Source organism: Gymnoscopelus braueri (genome assembly GCF_963280865.1).
Source record: "Gymnoscopelus braueri genome assembly, chromosome: 21".
Classification (NCBI taxonomy): Eukaryota; Metazoa; Chordata; class Actinopteri; order Myctophiformes; family Myctophidae; genus Gymnoscopelus; species Gymnoscopelus braueri.
In genome coordinates this window covers 5115388-5121387 of record NC_137623.1, presented here as the reverse complement: position 1 = coordinate 5121387, position 6000 = coordinate 5115388, and positions in this window count along the sequence as shown.

Here is a 6000-nt window from a genome sequence, read left to right as displayed (position 1 = left end):
TTTATTTAGTTTACATTAAAGGGATAGTTCACACACAAAAATATTTTTTTTCTAGTCACTGAGACTAGAATTCATGGATGTTTTTTAGTTTTTGTCTCATTCCTAAGACAATAATTCAGCAGCGGCTCCGGTAGGAGACACAAAGAGTCTCCTTTGTGTCTCCTCACCGGAACCGCTGCCTACCGGTCCCCGCTGGACATCAAATTATTGTCTTAGGAATGCGACCAAAACAAAACAATATCCATAAATTCAAGTCTCCATGGGGTGACTAATCCATAGAAGAAAAAAAAAGAGATTTATTTTGGGTGAACTATCTCTTTAACCACTTGAACCTAGCATCCCTATTCTGAGGGTTATTAACATTAGCCGAAAATAGCAGATCTACAAGCTCACAGCAGAAAAGGCTTCCCAAATAATACAATGGCATCTTTTTCTATCCTCATCCAGCTCACTGTGTTCTCAGTTCCCCTTCCTGAGAGAAAATATGATGCTGCCAATCTGAGCGAAAGCCGCTGTCAATCGTCCGTAATCCATCATCCACACTGTATTAATCACAGAGTAGCTTCCATCAACGCTCCCAAATTAGCTCTCTAGAACGGAATCAACTGTGATCGAGTTAATGGCTTTTTCATCACCAGCTATGATGTGACAAATGTTTGGATGGTGATGAGGGTGTCTCTGAGCTGAAACGTGTCATCTTTTATGCCAGGGGTCTTGGACAGGGGGTCCGTGACCCCTAGGGGGTCCTCAGAGTTACTACAGAGGGGCCAAAATATTTGTGTGCTGGGAATGTTTTTGTTTTTTTTTGTACATTACTTGGACCCTACTATGCTGAGGAGAACATTAACCGAAAACAGCAGATCTACAAGCTCACAACGCCTCGCACTGCGAGGCGTTGTGAGCTTGTAGATCTGCTGTTTTCGGCAAAGAGGTTTGGTGTAGAGGTGGAAAAATAGTACAAGAGTGAAAGGTCTAAATACATAAATCCAACATAATAATAAAGATAAAGTGTAAACAAACAAACAAACAAAAAACATGAATGACAGTGCTGTGACATCTATGAATCTATCTATGAAATCTATGAAAAAGTTTAATCTGCAACGCAGTTTTAGACAATGTATAGTAGGGGGGGGTCCCTCCTTCATCTCTCTCTCTCTCTCTCTCTCTCAGCTAGGGCCTGAAAATAAAACGTTGAAGATCCCTGTTTTAGGCCCATTGTGTAAAATCCCACGGATGATGACGTGTCTCCAATCTGAGATTCCATTACCTCAGTCAGGTCATCCTAACCCCTCACTGCCCTGCTGTGTGGTTGGTTTGGGTTGTAGGATCTGCTCGGAGTGAAACTGATATAGAGTTTGAATTGAATTAGAACCCATTAAGACCTGAAGCCGATTCTACAAATATCTTCTAAATCCTAACTGTTTTCTGAAAAACGTATGTTTCTATATCAGTGGCGCTCAAACTTTTTCATGTCAAGGACCCCCAGAATTATATGTATTTGACCACGGACCCCCCATCTCAAAATATGTTGTTCCAGGGACCCCGCAGAAGCAAAGATTTGAGTTAAAAAATGTTCGCTTTAAAACAATATATTCAAAGATTTGCACACATTTTCACGATTTTTCAAAAATAGCAGATATACAAGCTCGTAGCGTGGCAGTCGGTGCCGCGCCACGAGCTTGTATATCTGCTATTTTTGAATAGCCAAAGTGTAAAATAATAGGTTAGATTAGGCAGACCTTAATGCCTGTATATGTGTGTGCATAGCAAATGCTAACATTTGAATTAACATGGAATAAAGCAAAAATAAAATCTCATGACTGAAAACGTTGAAATATGGAGATACAAGGTTTCTGCCTGACGACAGCAATGATAATATATACAGACAGCACTGTCGGACTCTGTATTTATGCAAGAAGAAAATAAATGCAGGTGTGCTGGCACATGACATGCTGCTGCCATCCGGTGGTTGGATACACACAATGTACAATTTAAAGGGATATTTCACTTTCAAAAAAAACTTTTGGTTATTGTATCGTCTACTCAGGCCTTTGTGAGCCCCCCAGACAGTTTTTAAGTTGCTCGATCCAGTATTTAGATATTTGATATTCATTTTATCAGACATGCCCCCTTCCTATACAAACCCATTGTAACTTCAAACTCCACTTTAACCATGTTAGATTCATAAAAAACACCCGTCCTTGGTTCTGGTGACTCATAGCGCCCCCCTAATACGCGAGGGGGCCGTGTTTTTTCAATTACTTTTTTCATATATATTTTTTGGAAAATGAACACAAATTTAATACAATAAAAAAAAAATGAAAAAAAATGATCGGAAAAACACGGCCCCCTCACGTATTAGGAGGGCAGTATGAGTCACCAGGACCAAGGACGGGTGTTTTTGATGAATCTAACATGGTTAAAATAGAGTTTGAAGTTACAATGGGTTTGTATAGGAAGGGGGCGTGTCTGATAAAATGAATATCAAATATCTAAATACTGAACGAGCAACTTATAAACTGTCTGGGGGGCTCACAAAGGCCTGAGTAGATGATAAAATTACCAAAAGTTTTTTTGAAAGTGAAATATCCCTTTAAGCATTTTAGCAGACTCTCTTAATCCAGAGCGATTTACAGTAAGAAAGGAAAACACCAGGTAATACATCAAATGCATAGAAATTGTAATCTAGGATCATAGGTGAACCAAGAACCTATCATCAGTCTAAAACAGCATAATATCAAAAATGTAATAATCTGTACATTGAAACTATACAAGCTATAGGATGCCAGGTCAACAATGAACCTGGCATCTGTCTACATCGGGGTCTTCAACAGGGGGTCCTCAGAGTTACTACAGGGGGGCCACCAAATCTTTGTGTGAGATTTGTGTGAGATGCGAGATTGTGGGATTTTTCTTTTAACCACTTCAACCCTAGAATTCCTATTATTCTGAGGGGAACATTAGCCGAAAATGGCAGATCTACAAGCACACCACGCCTCGCGCTGCGAGGCGTGGTGTGCTGGTAGATCTGCTATTTTCGGCAAAGAGGTTTTGTGTAGAGAGTAAACATCACCGTTGGCTCTCTACTTGATCTGCTCTTTTTCCCAAGTATTGAGGGTTTCAGAAGTTAAATGTCTGAAATCAACAAAACACAATAATTCACACAACACTGATAGTCTATGATTGAAGCTATATGAAATCTATAAAGCGGTTTAATCTGCCAACACAACTTTATACAATATGCAGTGGGGGTCCCTGCTTCATCTTTCTCCCAGCTAGGGGGTTCTTGGCCTGAAAACGTTGAAGACCCCTGGGTCTACGTAACATCCTATATCTAAATTACATTTTAACCTTTGCATGAGCCTGCAAGGTCGTCAAGGCTAGCGGGCAAGTGCTACTGGCTGAAGAGTAATCTGAGTCAGCTCTAACTGCAATGGGGAGTTCATTCATTCCACAGTTTTGGAGTCAGGAGGGAGAAGAGTCTGGGACGTGTGGAGCGTTGTCCCCGGATGTTTTAGGGTTAAGGTTCTGACAGCTTCCCTGTGTTAGTACATTTACTCTAGTACTGTACTTAAGTACAATTGAGGTATTTCTACTTTACTGGAGTATTTCCAATATTCAATACTTTTACTTCTACTCCACTACATCTCAGAGGCAAATATTGTACTTTTGCTCCACTACAATTATTTGAAAACTTTAGTTTAGTTAGTTTAGTTTAGTTACTAGTTACTTTGTAGATTTAGATTACAAAACATACATTAACCACATCAGCCCTATATACATTTCGGCCATTTGAAAAATAGTCGATCTACAAGCTCACAATGCGTCGCGATGCGACACATTGTGAGCTTGTAGATCTGCTATTTTCAAAAGATGTCTATACATTTGGAACTTGTGAAACAGGGACATCCTGCATAATGACTACCTTCTACTTTTGGTACTTTAAGTACATTTTGATGCCAATACTTTAGTACTTTTACTCAAGTAAATGTTGAATTCCGGACTTCAAACTTGTAGCAGAGTATTTCTACATTGCAGTAATGATACTTTTACTTAACTGGGAGTACTTTTTCCCACTACTGGTGTTAGCTGATCTGAGTGAGCGTGAGGGGTTGTAGGGTTGGATCAGGCTTTGAGGATATATGGGGGTACTGCCATACCTTTGGTTGATTTGTAGGCCAACGTCAGTGTTTTGTACTCTGTGTGGGCAGTAACTGGGAGCCAATGCAGGGAGCAGAGAAGGGGAGAGACATGTGAACATTTTGTCTGGTTGAAGACCAAGCGTGGTGCTGCATTCTGGATCATTTGGAGAGGCTTAAAGGGTTAGTTCAGATTTTTTGAGTATTTTCTGTAGGAAATACTTACCATTAATGTAGTGGTTGCAAAGGTATTAATTGATTGCCCGAGTCCCGTGGTCAGAGTTATGGTGCGGTTCTGATAAATATGAAGTAGTTCCGGTAGATTAGTAGATTTGGTGGGGGCCGCTCATTAAAAATACATTAATTAAAAAAACTAGCATCATTTGTATTGTTGACCTATTTCTACCATATAGAGCAGGTTTCGTTCAATTTCGACCCCTCTGTCACATGGTACTATTTTTTGTGTCATATATTTTGTGCGTGAGTAGGCTGCCGCGGCGTAGTGATTCTGGACACAAACATTAGTGCATGTGACAGAGGGGTCGAAGTTGAACGAAACCTGCACTATATGGTAGAAATAGTTCAACAATACAAATGACGCTAGTTTTTTTAATTAATTTATTGTTAATGAGCGGCCCCCACCAAATCTACTAATCTACCGGAACTACTTCATATTCATCAGAACCGGACCATAACTCTGACCACGAGACTCGGGCAATCAATTAATACCTTTGCAACCACTACATTAATGGTAAGTATTTTCTACAGAAAATACTCAAAATCTGAACTAACCCTTTAAGTGCACATGCCGGGAGGCCAGTAAGGAGGGAGTTACAGTATTCAAGTTTTTATATGACTGATGCCTGGATACGGAGCTGGGCTGACTCCTGTGTGAGGCAGGGTCTGGCGAGGAAGGGTCTGAAAATAGCAGATACACAAGCTCATAGCGCGGCACCGAGAGCCATGCTAGGAGCTTTGTATATCTGCTATTTTTAATCTTTGCTTCTAGGTGTCCCTGGAACAAAATATTTTACAAATGTTCGCTTTAAAAATATTATGTATTTAAAGATTTGCACCAATGTTCACGATTTTTTCAAAAATAGCAGATCTACAAGCTCATAGCGCGACACCGAGTGCCGCGCTATGAGCTTGTATATCTGCTATTTTTGAATAGCCTAAGAAATCTTAAAATGACAGACAGATGTGTTTCCGGATTTAAAAAAAAAATGATAATGACCAAACCGTAATTATCCCATCACGATATATAACAGGTAGAACAATAAACCTGTAGCCTGAAAAGAAAGAAAAACAACGTTCATAATGCATTGTTGGCATTTCTTTAATAAACATTTGCCAAAGGGGGGAGAGGGGGGGGGTGGGGGGAACAAAAACATTTTAGTACAAAAAAAAAAAGAAAAAAAAAAGACATTGGTGCTTTGTCTTTTGAACGCGGGGTTACAAGTGTTCTCGTTTTACTTTTTGATTTTACAATGGCTATTGGCAAAAAAAGTGGGGCCTGTGTGCAATTTAAACTATAAACACAGCCTTTAGTCCATCAAGTCATTCAGTAGCTATCAGTTTTACTGCAGTCATCCAAGTGCTACCATACCAGTCTCTCTGGAACCAACGGTCTTCTCTCCTCCGCTTTCTAAACACAGTGGTTCTCAACCTTTTCAGGGCTATGACCCCCCCCCCCCCAAAAATAATCATAATTGAACTGGGGACCACCCAAAATAATCATAATTGAACTGGGGACCACCCAAAATAATCATAATTGAACTGGGGACCACCCAAAATAATCATATTTGAACTGGGCACCCCCCACCCTGACAAGCAATAGGGAGTTGAGGCATTACATTTA